Below are 16,467 nucleotides of genomic sequence, written 5' to 3'. Positions count from 1 at the left end.
CACCAACGTGTTTCGTCCGAACAAGGACTTCTTCAGGGCTACAAAAGTACATAAAAACACTATTTACAATATTGTCCAAACATTAAAATTACATCCAAAACATCGACAGCATTATCATAATTTTGACCAATTATTACAAACATTTACCACATTTTAAACTATTGTGTTTCGATGCTCATCCACAATATATTTTATCTAACCAAGATTCAAATCATGTCCAAAATTGAAAAAATTTGGAGGAGGGAGGAACAACTCCATTGACCATTCTTAGACACGAGTCATAATTTCATATGAAACTAGAAAGCCAGAAGATTTGAAGAGTTTTGCATCAGAGACTCCAACATTGCAAAGTTATAACGTCAGGTAATTCCAATTATTCATCAAATTACTATTATTCCTAAGCTATATTTGAGACCATACCTTATAGTAGGTATGTAATGCGCTTCTTTTCGGTATTCCCCATGTATTAAGAAAATGCTTCTGAAATAAAACGATTAAAGGTCTCATCAGCGTTAATGTACTGTATCATTATTTACAATCTCGATCTAAATGTCAAAACAACTTACTTCAGAATCAATTTGAAAAGTCCAACTTTTCCCTGTTTAGTATATATCCTGAAACCAGAAAATATCACATCACTCAATGACAGTCATTATACTTCATTATTTATAGGGTCGATGAAATCGAAAAATATATTTTTTTTAAAGTTTTATATTGCATATTTAAAATCCGCATAATTTGACTAGTCAGATAGGATGAGGGGTATTTTATGGGTATTGAGTACTCCAACATCTTAATACATATATAGATGTAATAATCCAAGGCCATTAATGAATTATTGTAGCGTTCTATAGGTATTATATAAGCATTTTAGGACCACTCCCCACTAATACTGGAGGCGTCCATGCTATATTTTAAAGGGTGTTATCAAGCCCAAAGATTGGTTAATAAAAAAGGGATTATATCAAGGTTAAGATATATTGCACAGTACATAGTCACAACAAAATTGCAAATGGGGTGCTTTCCGTTTTTGTAACAAAAGAAAAGTCTTGTTCTTGGGACAACTAGCATTCATTACCTCCCATAGCTTTATTCAACCAATATTGCGGCCATCTTGGAATATAAAATCCACACCACGGGCGAGTATATGTTATGATTTTATGATCCCGGCCAAACGATATACCTGTCACTACTTATTTATTTAGTCCCTATATTCTATATGCAATCATTAATTCGCTGGTTTTTATCTTCATTTTTACCGCAAAGACGTCTTTTTACAAAGAGACCTGACAGTCATTGTCTCGCATTCGTATGTCAAAAAAGTGTGGCGGCCATCTTGGACTAGTAAGTCCATACCATGAGCGGGTCTATGTTATATAGTAACAGCCCACACAAAACGATAAAGATAGTCCTGACCCCAGTCTATTTTCCATAGGCTCATAGCGCGATTTTGAGTGGTTGAGAAACCGAAGCTCACTTCAGTTACACATCCGTAAGTACAAACGAAGACGATCTCATTGTTTTTGACTGAATATAATGTATAGTTCTCAACGATTCAAGGCAGGACACAATGTCTGATCATATATTAGTATTCCATGTTATATAACTCAGAGATAAACTTCGAGTAACAGAATGTTTGCAACTTAAGATTTCTGATTCAATTTGGGTAGTTGAGATACATGCATGTATTATTAGAATCCTCGACATAGACAGTGTACTGCGACACATTAATGCGTTATTTGACTTATTTAGCGATGTTTCGTTTTTTAGTTTCACGCTTTGATTTATTACTTGTTTATGAGGCTGGCTCAAAAAATCCTTGTTTTTTCTATATACAGACCCCTGATGAAGGGTCCCATATGACCCGAAATGCATTGGGTATATGTGGAGTGATGAAGTAAACGGCACCAACCATACTATGAAGTATTTGAAAATATGATTATGATCAAATAAGAAAATAAAGAATACCTACAAACACAAGAAAATGCCATTGTGAATTATTGGATACAGAAAAATATGAGGAAGATCTAACGGTCAAAGTATAATTGTGCTCACGACCACCAAGGGTGGAATTTTCCACCTTTCCTAGTAAGTTATTTCACAACAGTGTTCTTAGACAAAACACTTTGGGAGTAGCTGCACAGAAATTATAACGGATGAAGTAAATACAACAAATCAAGTCAACAAAACGTGTGCACCAACGGACCTAGTAATATTTAATACCCAGTCTATTTGCCAAATATTACCACATTAGATATACATGAAGTATTGCCTAGTTGCGTTCAAACGACTCACAGAGTAGCATGTAGTTCTCATAGTCCAATCTTCCATGTCGGGGAGCAGCGCATACAATTAGACCTACTTAGCCGGTCTTTTTATATGTATGAGGGACATACTTAATTGTTAATTAAATTGCTCAATTTAGTTTTAATTTCCCACCTATTTACCGTTCATACCAACATTTCGAACCTCATACAAAAGGGGCGCCATCTTAGAATCGTCTTTTTATGGCCAGAATTATACTATATTGAACATTACATTCCGGCCCAGGTCTTGTCATACTCAAACATTCTCAGTTTATATTGATTTAATTAGATTTATTGAGTAATACTGATGCACTATTCAGTGATTCATTTAAAGTACTTCGATATATACTCATCAATTCGTTTTTTTAAAAAGTATTAGGCGTGAGATAATGTATATTTCGGCCATATCCAGTATAAAATAAAATACACTTTACGGGTGATCCCTAAATATATATTTCTTTTTCAAACAATGTATATAGAGAGTCGTATTATATCGTGAGAAAACACCAGTAGTATTGGCGCCATCTTGGACTGCGCCCGCCATTGGGATTTCTTTGTGAAGTAGCTTAAATATTGACTACTTTTCCCACTTAAATACTGCATTGCCTCTATCATGGCTGTTTTATTCATACCTAGTTGCATCCATTAAAAGTATTGAGAACTGCAGCTCTTTGTAAAATTATTTTGATATTGGATACTATAATATTCACTGCCCACTGCTAATCTCGTCCCATAATGCTTTGCAGGGCCTTTGGTTGGGATTGTTTTTTTACTAATAACTGTGCTTGGGGTGGTCCTAAGAGGATGGGACCACCACTGAAGTTCAAATAAATGTGTGTTTTGTTTATGCTCTTCATGTTCAAGGCATCTGCTTGGTCCTCCCCCTAGGTTAGAGGGGACCCCAAATGTTTTCATTGTAAAAGTTCACTTTTGTGGATTGGTTATATGATTTTAAGTATGTAAAATTGCTTTCTCAAAGCATCTGAGGATGTTGTTGATTTAGCTGCTAAGCTACGTGATTAAGCACTTTTTCGTTCTGTACTACGTGTAATTTGCAAAGTGCAAATTAGTACAAATTTAGAGTAGTATTTTGCGCAGGGTTAGTATTTAATAGGGCAAGGGGGATTTTAACTACCTATAAGTCCCTAGTAGATAGTAGGGGAGGGAGGTTAAGCAGCCCAGTAGATTTCCTGTACTAAAGTGTGCACTACTGTGCTGCTTGCTATCATTTTAAAAGCCAGCCCTGCCTTGCAGGCTGCTTTTAAATTGTAATTATATACAAATTCAATTTTGATATTAAAGGTCCTTCCAAAGTCTAAAACTACCAAACTACCTTATTTTGAAATACGTCACCCCAGGGGTAGGGTGCCTTGTAACCATACGCAGGGACATTAAACAAGATTTAAAAAGTCCTGGTGAGGGAAAACTGCCAATCCCGTTTTTCCTCATTGTAGTGAATGGCTCAATAGCTAAAATTGAGATATTTTATTTGAGTATAGCTTTTGACTGGAGCCACCTGGAAATGTACTTTAAGGTGTCTGTTAGAACTGGGGGGCCTCTAGTTGGCAATGGTATACACCTTTGTCCAAATAGGGACCCTTGCTTGTAAGTCAGGGAAAGGGGATTACACTCCTGGATAACCCCTGCTCACCCCCTTGGTAGCTTGACACGAGCAAACAGGCTTATCTCAGAGGCAGTGGGTCAAGCATTTGTGAACACATACAGTAATAAAGTGAAAAGACTACAGATGGACACCACACAGGTTTTATAAAAATAAGTATTCTTTATATAGACTTAACACAAGACCACAAACGACAAAAATCCACAATACTGTAATCGAAAATAATACTTTAAGATGGTAGAGGTAGTTAATAAATAGGTTATTCACTTAATAGCAGTCTTTGGCAATAGATAAACCCAACGGTAGTTATCACGATGTCAGGGTCAAAGAAATCCCAAAGTACGACGCCGACCGTGAGTTGCGCGGTGTCGGGCCCGGAGTCAAAGCAGACCCACAGAGAACAGTACCTTGGAAAACAAAGATAGCTCACAACGTCGGGGAGGTGCGGAGTCGTTGACGCATTGCAGCATCAGTTCCTTGCTTCAGGGGAGATGATGCACCAGTGTCCAAGTTGACATGGCAGTTACCGACTGCACACAGGCTTTGCAATGGCAGGCCTGAGACATACTTTACAAGCTGCTTCTGTGGGTGGCACAACCTGTGCTGCAAGCCCACCAGCAGTATTTGATTTCCAGGCCCTGGGCACACATGGTGCACTGGACTAGGAACAAATTAACCAAATAAGCCAATCATGGAGTCACTAATGCATTACATCAATTTACAATAGAGAGCATATACACTTTAGCACTGATCAGCAGTGGTAAAGTGCCCAGAGTCATAAAACCACCACCAAGTCAGAAAACATACTGTAGGAAGGCAAAAAAGTTCAGGGATGACCCTGCAAAAAAGGGCCAAGTCCAACAGTGTCTAATTAATAGTTAAGATACATCCAAACACTTGCCACTGTTAGATTTATAATAACTATTACAGAAAATAAGTTATTCACTTTTCTTTTCTGTGAGCCAAAATCCAGCTTTCCAACTGCCTTTACCTGTTTGGCCAGCCTTTCCCAGGCTTAGCCTGAGCTGCATGATGAGGTGTGAAGTCTACTGTCAACAATGTAGACAATAGCTTTCCTGTGGATGGAGAACTTTAGCTGCTGATGCAAAAAAGGAAGGAAAGGTGTGGGGGAGCCAAATGTGTCTTTAAAGGAAGAATGACAGTTTGGGACCAGCACAGGCTGGCCCCCACATCCAGCGCCCCCAGCCACAGAGGAGCATCCCTAATTGGATTAGTAAGGGGATTGGAAGGCATGTGAAACTTAGCCATACTGGTGGTTTGACTTAGCCAGCTCTAACCCTAAAGGAGAGACTTTCTCCATGTTGAGACAATGGTGTTTTCTTGGACAAGAATATGTCACCTTTTGAAGGAAGTGATCAAACACCTGGGTGGTACCCTGCAAATCATTGTTCAGGGGTGCCCCCGTGCTCAATGCCCAGAAACTGCAAATAAATATGGGAGAGCTCCATAGCTGCTAAGATCTGATGTCTGAAACCACACACTTCTGCAGCAGTAGCGGTCGGTCGTGGGAGTGCTGCCAGGAGGTGACATGTGGAGGGTGAGGGTCTGGGTGGTGGGTAGTAAACTATGGATTATGGCCGATTACAGGTAAGTAAACATAACAAATTTAAAAACGAAATTCACTGTGCGCACTGAATTGCTAAATGAGGTGCAGTGCACGCAACAAAATTTGTTTTATTTATTTTTATGTTTACTTACCTGTAATCGGCCATAATCCATAGTTTACAACCCCCCACCCTGCCCCTCCCCCTCCCTACGTCACCACCAGGCAGCACTCCCACGACCGACAACTACTGGTCTGCACTCCGAAGGACCGCACTTTCTGCACATTCTGGGATTACAGCCCTAAGGACTTTGCCTTGCTTTAAGAAGGAGTGGACTCCCTGCAAATTACAGTTTAACAGAGCCTACCTGCATCATCTGCACAAAGAAGTCCACACCCTCGAGTGTATCCCATCCACCTCGATGATATGAAAGAAAATGAGTCTCGTAGGGGAGGGTTAAGCACCAGCATGGATAACTCATGTTAGGAAATATGGAATACTGTGATAGGTAGGTAAACTTGGTTTGAAGTGAAGGGGCAACTCCTAATTGTACAAAAACGAATCCTGCATTCCTTGTGTTTCAGAGGTAAAGGAACAATTTGACTCAGCACAAATGAGAACTGTGGCGCAATACTACACATGACTGACATGCAATGGTGAACCTCCATGATGATGAACGCCTACTGTCAGTGTGGTGAATTTGCCTACATCCACCTGTCCCCGCTTGGCAGGGTCTATGCTCCCTTGTCACCAGACACACCCCAACCTTGGTCCTTCCTCAAGAAGATTTATCAGAGTTGTACCAACACCTGCTACAGAAGAAGACAACTCTATTGCATCAGGTTTGAGAGAAAAGAACTGCTGAGGATTTTAGCTGCGCTCAGTTCAAGGGCATTCTGGAATTTTCTGACACACAAGTGAATGCGGGAGGGTCCATTCCCTTCTTCACCATGCAGACTAAACAAAATGCCTGGTGGTTGCAAATAACCAGATGAGAAATTCTGAAAATGTTGACCAGTACTGAGCTCGGCCCTAATGAAAAATAGGAAGAACTAAGAGCTGCCCGCCTCATGATGATGCAATATCGATACGTGTTGGACTTGATGACCGCATTTGAGGGAGATGTGTGTGCCGAGATTGGTGTTCCTGTTGCATGTTTATCCCAGGCAATGACATAGACAACAGGACTTTGACTCTTGCCATCCAAGCACTGCACCATTTACAAAGAGACATGAGTTAGAAGGGAGGTGCCCCTGAACAGGAATGGTATAACAATTGGTTTTCCTGGCTTCCGAGTGGTTGACTGATTTGTGTATGTCATTGCTGCTCATTCTCATCTGCATGTTGTTTTGTGTGGTTTCCTGCTGTAAAAATGCAGTCCTCAAATGGGGTAGAATGCAAATAACTATGGAAGTAGTAATAGTTAAAACTGAAGCACGACAATCCCCTGCTAATGTGACTATCATGAAGTAAATGATGTAGTTGAAAATTCAACTAGAGGAGGGAATGCTAATATTAGTACGTAATGATACATGTGTGCATGAAAACGAAATTGAATCACTGTTGTTGAAATCACCTGATCTAACGTCTCCAATCAACTCCGAGTCAGAAATACATCGTCAGACCAGCCCTTCAACCTAGGTCTGAGGAAATTGATTGCCATATCACAGGTGGTGTGACACATAACCAGCAGAATAAACACGCAAACAGGAAAAATACATATTTATCCCACTGATTGGCAGTGTCACCACAATGGTCCAGAGAGACTAGCCGCAAGAAGGCACATATGGCCGGAGGGCCACGCGTTCCCAAAACATCATAAAGTTAGATGCCACATGAAGTTAGAAAGATTCAGCCAATCAGCACGCAGCACATGCAGTGATCCTGCACTTCCCATGCTGGACATCTGGACACATAACGAACTGCCCCTCATTGTGTTCACACAAGGTCAAGAGCACCCTGCATATGTTATCAGGTGGGAGAAATTTATGATTCCATGACTAGGCCCACATTCCTTTTTCTAAAAATGATCTATGAATTGTTTTATGATGCTTCAAGAAATGCACATAATGGCGCTCAAATCGATTGCACTTTTAGACAGTCCTCAGACCCGCTTCTGTAACTGTGCTCCGGCGGAACTGTTAAATTAAACCAACTTTTCATTTTTTTGTGAAATGCCTCTTGTTTTTGTTTTTTCAAGGTAAATTCACATTCAAGCAGTAATGTAATTTTTAAGGAAAATAAATAGACTTTTTTTGTGGAGCACTGTCTTCCAATGTGTCCCCCCAAAAAACAAAGTTAGCTATTTATTTTCAAATTGTCTTAGTTCCTTTCAAGGGAATCCACAAACCCTGGATAAAATTAAAATCACCAGGATGTTGGGAAAAAAGGACGAAAGTTTGTTGTGGATACCATATGTGAAAAAAAAATTGTGGAGGCCTAAGCGCAAACTACCCGATTCAATTAAATATTTATTAAAAATGTAGAGCTCTAATGAGGTCCACATAAAATATACACACAATTATTACATAATATTCAAATTAAAATACAAACTCAGTTCATTATCATCGTAGATAGAATGGAATATTTAAACAAAATAAAATACATTCTTGTGAAGTCGCTTCAAAGTTCACTGAAACACAGAGTTTAAAACTGTATAACAACGGTAGTTTTAGATTTGAATTAGCCCATCCTAAGAATATCATGACCCTTCATAGCCAGTTCTAAGATCTCACTTCCGCAACCAACTAAAATATCTACTACCAAATTAATGAAATCAACTGCACCAAATGAGCAAAAGGAAGGTAAGAACATTCATCAATGGGAAAAGGACAAATTACAGCACCGTAATTAGGTCCTTTACCGCAACGGGTAGGACAAAATTAAACAGGTGGGCAATTTGTGAATGTTGAGATACTATACAATAGCGGCTTCATAATGGATATGCTTTGAAATAAAGTGCATCATGTAGCAGTAAAGGGTAAAAACAGAAATGGGTTCCCAAAAGAAAACTAACACATTTGCAACTTAACAATTACTTTTTCCTTGGCAACAATGAATAAAAGCAAAATATACCCCAATTTTTGTGCAAATAGCATTTAAGTAGCAGCAGTAATGCGAATAAATATTAAAGCAGCTTTGTAAGGGGTCCAGTTTTGAAATAAAGGGCATTATGTAGCAGCATATTATAGACCAAGATGAATTCTGAGGAGCAGACTAACGCATTTATATCTAGCAACTCATTTTCCCTTAGTAACAATGGTTAAAAACAGCAGCTTGAAAAGGGACCAGCATAAGTAAGGGATAGTGAAGACTAAAATATATTCATAAACTCCTTAAAAAATGAATACATTTATACCCACTATTTCATTTTTTGGATAAAAAAGAAATCCAGGTGCTGTTATTTTATTTTTAATGCTATTTTGTATTAACATTGGTCAAAGCCATTGATGACAAAACACAGATAAAACTGGGCAAACAAACAAAATATGATCAAGATTTTGAGTGCGCATATTACATAAATTACAATTTTTCCAATTTTCATATAGGGGTACTAGTTTGCTTTTAGATCATTTAATGGCAAAAGATTCATATGGCATAATATGAGCCAACGTCGAAGGCCATGTTCTAAATTCCAGGATAGGTATCTCTGGGGAACACTTGGTGTATCTGACATGGATATTATCTTCAGCCTTTCTTTTGATTTGCAATACTTAACATCTCTCTGAAAACTAACCATACAACTCGTGATTTTTAGAAAGGATTTAAATCTATACTACTATAATAAAGGAAGAACTTTGAAGCTTTGAGGCGGGTAAACTCGGAAAACACAGCGCCAATCCACACACCCGATACATCGTTGGAATTGTCAGGGTGTGCAGATGGACATAGGCTATATAAAGTAAAAATTAAACGTTATTTAAAAAATGTAACATAAAAATAATAGACCCCTGGAAGTAGCGCCGCCATGACGTAGCGCTGGCCGCGACGTGCGTGCTGACGAGGAGGAGCGGCGGACATGAGCGCGAGGAGGAGCGGCGGACAGGCGGGGAGGAGAGGAGGACAGGCGGGGAGAAGCGGTGACGAGCTGCGAGGAGCGGCGGTGAAGTCAGGAGCATGGGGAGGAGCGGCGGCTCGGGTAAGGCTCCGGGACACGGACAATGTCGGGGCGGGAGGAGGCCCGGGGCGGGCGGTTGGCCCTGAAGAACGGCGGCTGAGGTAAGGCTCCGGGACACTGACAATTTCGGGGCGGGCGGGGGCCGGGGCGGGCGGTTGGCCCTAAAGCCTCATTGCCCCCGGACGATGTCGGGGCGGGCTGCTAGTTACAAATACAGGAGAGAAATCAATGACTTCTTCTTTATACAAAAGTAATTTAGTGCTGAGGAGAAGTCGCGGGAAAAGGAATATTCATCTGTGGATCCTCCAAAAATGTCCCGACACATAATACCCCTTAATGTGTATAACTCACTGTTCTTTAGCAGGTATCCCCAACGTAATATACTGGCTAACCCTTGAGTAAATGAACTTATCAGACCAAATTCTAATCTAATAGCAGATATTGTGACCAAAGTATTAGAATTGCATAATTGATGTAAAATCTGGCCTTCGATCTTGTGTAGAAAACTCCAGTGCTTTACTGGGATAGATTCAATAGCATATAACAAAGTGGAAGGAATTTTTGCTTTAAAAACTGTAAGCAAATGTAAAAAGTGTCTTTGACCCATTGTGCAATAAAATATGAGTAAGCCATTTCCATGTGTTACCGCTTTACAAGAACAATGTTTGAGGTGTCATTTATTCTTTGTATTACACGTTATTACTTTCCCTAGATAGAGAAAATAATCTATCATCTCTACTTTTCAGGACCAAATCACCAATTAAAATTGTCCAATTTTCTGCTTCTACTACATTTCATGATCAGGACTTTACTTTTAGAAACATTTATCTTTAGAAACTGTGCTGCAAATTACCCCAAATAGACATTATAGGTGGAAGAGGCCTAGCAGTGAAAGGTCAATTCAGCCCAGCAAAAGTTTCTAATTTAGTAGGCTGGGCTGAACAGAGGGGAGCTACTAACAGGTAGCTCCCCTGTGTTAAGCTTTTTTTTTGCAGTTTTATATAGTACAAACTCACTCTAAGGTACTGGAGCACATTACATGAGCACCAGTTACATTACTCTGTAACACATTCATTTTTGTAGGAATGGAGAGATGACGGGATATGCCCAGAATCACAGGATGTTGAGCTGATGCAGAGACTCGAACATGGTTCCCCAGTTCAGTAGTCTGCAATTCTGGGTTTATACCACCGTGTGCAAAGCTCCATTTGGAGCTGCAGAAAGTAAGGAATGCTCATAAGAGCACTGTTTACCTTCCAATCTTAACACTGCTTTTCCACCACTGAAGCAAGGGATTGCAAAGGAAATGTTATAGTTGCTAGAAGAAAGCCAAGAATCGCAGTTGTGGTGATTTGGACCCCCAAAATGATGTTCATGGTAGGCAAGAGGGAATCAGTTACTTATCAGGGAATCACTAGAGGGTGCCTTTTTCAAAACTTACCCTAACATTATCCCTAACGCAAAAATAAAGAATTAGGGACTGTTTACAAGTTGAGTGGAGCAAGATACGTTTTTTACCAGACCTAGTAAATACCAGCACCTCCTTTTCTGAACTGTTAATTTGAAAATGGGGCATGATATGGAGAATCGGTGTGTAGCATGCACAGTTCCACATTTGCTGCCTTTTTATTTGGGTCTCCCCCTAGGTCAGCGGGTTTGTCCTGCTAAAATTGTGTTGGTTAAAACTATGATGGTGTGATTATTATTGGGCATCTCACACTTGCAATCCCTATGCAACTCCTGATTGCATAGGGACCAGAATGTAGATTAGTCATAGTCACTGCCGTTATCCTTACCTTATTGTCCGTCACCTGCACTCAGACTCTTTCCCAGGTTCGGACTAGGAGAAAAAATAGGTCTGGGCACCACAATAAAAGTGGCCATATTAGCGAACCAGATAGTTAAAGCAGCGGCCCACTTCTCCAAATCAGGGCAGTTTTGAATTTGTGATGCCACTGTGTGGGCAATTTACAAGGGAACAATATCATGCATATGTGTTTGCTGCAGACAAAGTTTGTGGTAATATCAGAGAAATCAACAGAAAAAATCGGTCCACTTCACCATAAAACATGCCCACAAACTGCTAAAAAAACAACCCACACTTTGATATGCCAGACCAGCCCATTGGGCACTCCCTGATTGTCCAATAGGCCAGACCCACCCTGCAGTGGCGTAACGAACACCCCCACAGCCCCCGCACTGTGGAGGGTCCCCCTCTCTGCTATATATGAAGGTGGACCCCTCAGTTTGTTTGTCCAGGGTGTGTGTCTCGTCTCCTGTAAAGCAGATGCAGTTTGGAGCCTGCTTCGAGCTGCTCTGTACTGACACAGGCTAATTCAGAAGTGAAGAGAAACAAAATAACAACTTTTGTTTCTCTTTTCAATGTGAGTCTGCCAGGCCCCTAACAAGAGCAGATAACCCCCCTCCCATTCCTCCTCACAGAAAGCGTCTTCCTTAGAGCACTGTTTGTCTGAGGGGAAGAGGTTGCACAGAACTTATTAAGGCAGTGATAAGGTTGCTACCTTTAATTGCAACAGTCAAATATAGCCATCTGTTCACAGTTTAACATTCTGCAAAAAGGCCCCAGTATGGTTCTGAAATAGAACTTTATAGGGTGACCCCCTGTTGAATCCTGACGCCGAGAGGATACCTTGGACGTTTTTTCCCCTCACCTCACCTGTGCCAGCGCTACTGTTTGCCGCTCCTGCTTCGCGGGAGCCGCTTCACGGGAGGACTCGTTGCCTGCTCCCTGTTTGCCCCGTGTCATCCTGTGGTGCAGAGAGGCTGCAGGGGAGGCGCGCGGCAGGGACTCACTCTCCCAGGACTCCCTGCGTGACCACACAACATCCGGCCAGCGCCCCCTGCGTGCCCCGCCCACAGCCAGCAAACGGGTTAAAGGGTCTCAGGAGCATTTGAGAGGTGTGACCCCCAGTTGAATCCTGACGCCGAGAGGATACCTTGGACGTTTTTTCCCCTCACCTCACCTGTGCCAGCGCTACTGTTTGCCGCTCCCGCTTCGCGGGAGCCGCTTCACGGGAGGACTCGTTGCCTGCTCCCTGTTTGCCCCGTGTCATCCTGTGGTGCAGAGAGGCTGCAGGGGAGGCGCACGGCAGGGACTCACTCTCCCAGGAGTCCCTGCGTGACCACACAACATCCGGTCAGCGCCCCCTGCGTGCCCCGCCCACAGCCTCCCTCCTTCTTACAAAATCAGGCGTAGGTCCGCCTTGCGGGACGCAAGCGGGATGCCGAGCGAAGCCCGGGCAAAGGGCGGGCCGTCTGTGGCCGTCCGGGGACGGAGGAGGACGGGACGGGACACCCCTCTTTTGCCCTCACTAGCCTCCCAGGTTGTTGGGAAGGTAGGACGCTTCTACTATGACCTCCAATTTTGACAAATCGGCTTCTGCGGGGGGAAGTAGTAAAGGAACACTAGAGGGCTATTTCACGAGAACTTCTATGGAGCTGGACAAGGATATTGAGATGGCTGAGCGCAGGTCTGAGCGACGTCGCTCCATCGATTCAATGAAAACTAGACCCCTGTTGGAATTGAGGGCTGATTCCACTCCGCCGGATTCTGCCTCTGTCACCTCCAGCGAGGACCCACTGTCCTTGGACAAATTTCCATTACTCCTAAGAGACACCTCGCCGAATTCAGTTGTTGTAAATACCACACTTACACCCATTGTGGCGTCCCCAAGTATTTATATTACAGGTTCAAATGTATCTAACGTGCCTTCTCTTTCAGCCAGGGAGCTACCTAAAAAGAAGGGCAAGCTGCCCAATGTCCCCAAAGTTCATGGTCCCCCTCCTGCCAAATGGAGAAGAGGGGGGGGGCACCCCAGAGAAGCAAGCTCAGTCATTTAGAGTTCGGCAAATCACTTAAATCTAATGTTTCAGTTGTATCCATGTTTAAGGCTAAAGATATCCCTGTGGTAGTTTCACCGGCCCCTGTGGGGCTGGTATCACCATCCATAGAGGTTTTAGATACATCAGAATTAAAGTCTGTCACTGATCTAGTATGTGAAACGAGGTCAGCCCTTCCCCCTTTAGAGAAAGATTTAATGTCCAATATTCCATGTGAGTCTATTGAGCACCTACTTAGGTTCTTTGTGCATCCAATATTGGATATTTTGAAGAGGGTGGAACAAAGGCTGGGGAATCTTGAGTCCTTGTTTGCTGAGAATGTAGAGGCAGGGCCCTTATTGATTAATGATAAGCCAGCCCCTCCATCGAAGGTCACAGTTCAGGCCCAAATTGCTCCTGTCCAGCCCCCGGCTGCCACCAAGGGTCCTGTCAAGGGCACCACTGGAGTTAACAATCTCCCAGTTAATACTCATTTGGGAGTATCAGCTACCCAGCAAGTTGTCCAACAGGTCCCTTTTGTGACTGCAGTTAAATCAGCTGTATTGGCGGTTAGTGAACCACTGATGGGAGGGGATAGTCTGACACCCCCTAACCAACGAATGGGACGGGGAAAGTTGAGTCGACCTATTAAAGATAAAATGCAGGGTCCTAACGTTGAACTGCCCCCCCGATTCTGTGCCCTTTGTGGTTGTGCTTACTGGCGTCCCAACCCTAGAGGTTGGTAAAAGGGAGGGATATTCCCAACTAAAAAACAAAACATTGCACTGGCTGGGACTAAACAGACCACTCCCATACTATGTTAATGGAGAGATTGTTCACGTCAGGCGCATCTCATGGTTGGGTAGTAGGGAAAAAACCTTAAAGGGAGACCTCATAGTCATAAACTTTAGAGACCCAGAGGCAGTCAGATTTATACTGAACGGGTCTTCGGGGAACTAAAAAAAAAAAAGAACTTTATAAGAAATCTTTGTTATTCATTTGAATAAGGCCTTTCTGTCTTTGTGAGTCAGGTGTCACCATGGCAGGTGAAGAGCACACGTAAACTGTTAAATTATGAACTAATGAGGGGAAAAATACTAATCTGATTTTTCTAATTGTTGTAGTGGCAGGGACATTAAAATACAGCTCATGCCCATATAAAACCAGTTAGGTGGCAAACATAGGAAGAGGATGTGCGCAACCCATTAAACATAACCAGGACTCTACTTAGGAGCAATGGAGGGACAAAATATAGCTGGAATGTTGAATGAGTGGTGAAGGATGTGGAGGGGTGATTACATATGAGTGATTGTTGTAGGTGAGCGCTAAGGAAGGTGAACCCCTCCCCCAAAAGGCTCTCCTACAACACCAGCTTTTTTTTCTCAATGACAACCACAGTTGTACCTTGCACAGGGATCTTGTTTTGTTAATGGTCTGTTGTAAGGGGACAGGGATAGTTAAATGTAGGCATGGTGTCCTCTGCAGCCAAGGGGAGTTGTTGTGTGCAGTGCTTAATTTGTAAAATATCAAGTGCCAGGGCCCTGACCAGGAGGCCACTGCAGCTTGCAGTAACCATCGCTCCTGTCATCGATGCCAAAACAACTAATAATAGCCATCTCTGTCACCAGCAAGTGCTGCAGTTCAGATTATTCGAGGTCCCCAAAGCTAAGGGAAAGGAATTACTATGGCGGCAGATATTAGTAATTTTAATGTATATTGTATTTATAAACAACGTTGTAGTGCTCATCTCTAAATTAGATGAGCAGCGCCACCATGTGACAGACTGTCCTAAGTGTCGGTGCGGTGCACCGGAAAAAATTAAGATCCTGTGTTGAGCACCGGAAACCACCGGCTCAAATTAAACACTGGTTGAGTGGGGATGTAATATATTTCAATCCGAGCAGGTAAATTGAAAAGGTAATTCAATTACAAGTATTTTAAATGTATTACCCAGCTCAGCAATTACCCATGCCTGCGTGGACTATCACAGACATCTGCACTATTTTTTCTATGTTTTTTTTTATTGTATGTCTAGAATATCAGTAGTGAAACTATCTGTGTCCTTAGAAGCAAATTTTAGGGGGGCATACATTAGGCCATAGTTAAACTGGTGGCTGTATTTTATGAGATAAAGTAGCCCCTGCCACACATTATAAGGATATTACAATTCACTGAGGAGTTCCAGGACCATATAGCGTTGTGGTACTCATAGTAGGGCCCGCGGGCTGCCAGCGGCTCGGCAGGCCTTCCCTGGCGGCCCGTGGACAATGCAGGTAATGTATCCATGGTCCCCCAGAGAGCAAGAGAGAGAGAAAAAGAGAGAGAAAGTGGAGAAAGAGAGATAAAGTGGAGAGAGAGAGTGAGAGTGGAGAGAGAGAGTTGAGAGAGAGTGTGGAGAGAGAGACAGTAGGGAGAGAGAGAGAGTGGAGAGAAAGTGAGTGGAGACAGAGTGGAAAGAGAGTAGAGAGAGAGACTGACTGAATGAGATACTGACTGACTGAGACTGACTGTGAGAGAGACTGACTGACTGACAGAGAGAGATTGACTGACAGAGAGAGACTGACTGACAGAGAGACTGACTGACAGAGAGAGAGACTAGCTGATAGAAAGAGACTGACTGAGAGAGCCTGACAGAGAGACTGACTGGCTGAGAGAGAGACTGACTGACTGACAGAGAGACTGACTGACTGACTGAGGTAGAGAGAGGCTGACTGAGAGAGAGAGAGAGAGAGAGAGAGAGACTGACTGACTGAGAGAGAGACTGACTGAGAGAGACTGACAGAGAGAGAGAGAGACTGACTGACAGAGAGACTGATTGACAGAGAGACTGACTGGCTAAGAGAGAGATTGACAGAGAGGCAGACTGACAGAGAGAGAGACTGACAGAGAGAGAGACTGACAGAGAGAGACTGACAGAGAGAGACTGAGTGAGAGAGACTGACTGACTGTGATGGAATTAGGGTCAAAGTGTGTATGAAGCTATGCAATGCCTCTTAAGATTGCTATTGTCTGCTAATA

The sequence above is a fragment of the Lissotriton helveticus genome, chromosome 3_1 (assembly GCF_964261635.1).
Source record: "Lissotriton helveticus chromosome 3_1, aLisHel1.1, whole genome shotgun sequence".
NCBI lineage: Eukaryota > Metazoa > Chordata > Amphibia > Caudata > Salamandridae > Lissotriton > Lissotriton helveticus.
This window is presented reverse-complemented; position numbering follows the sequence as displayed.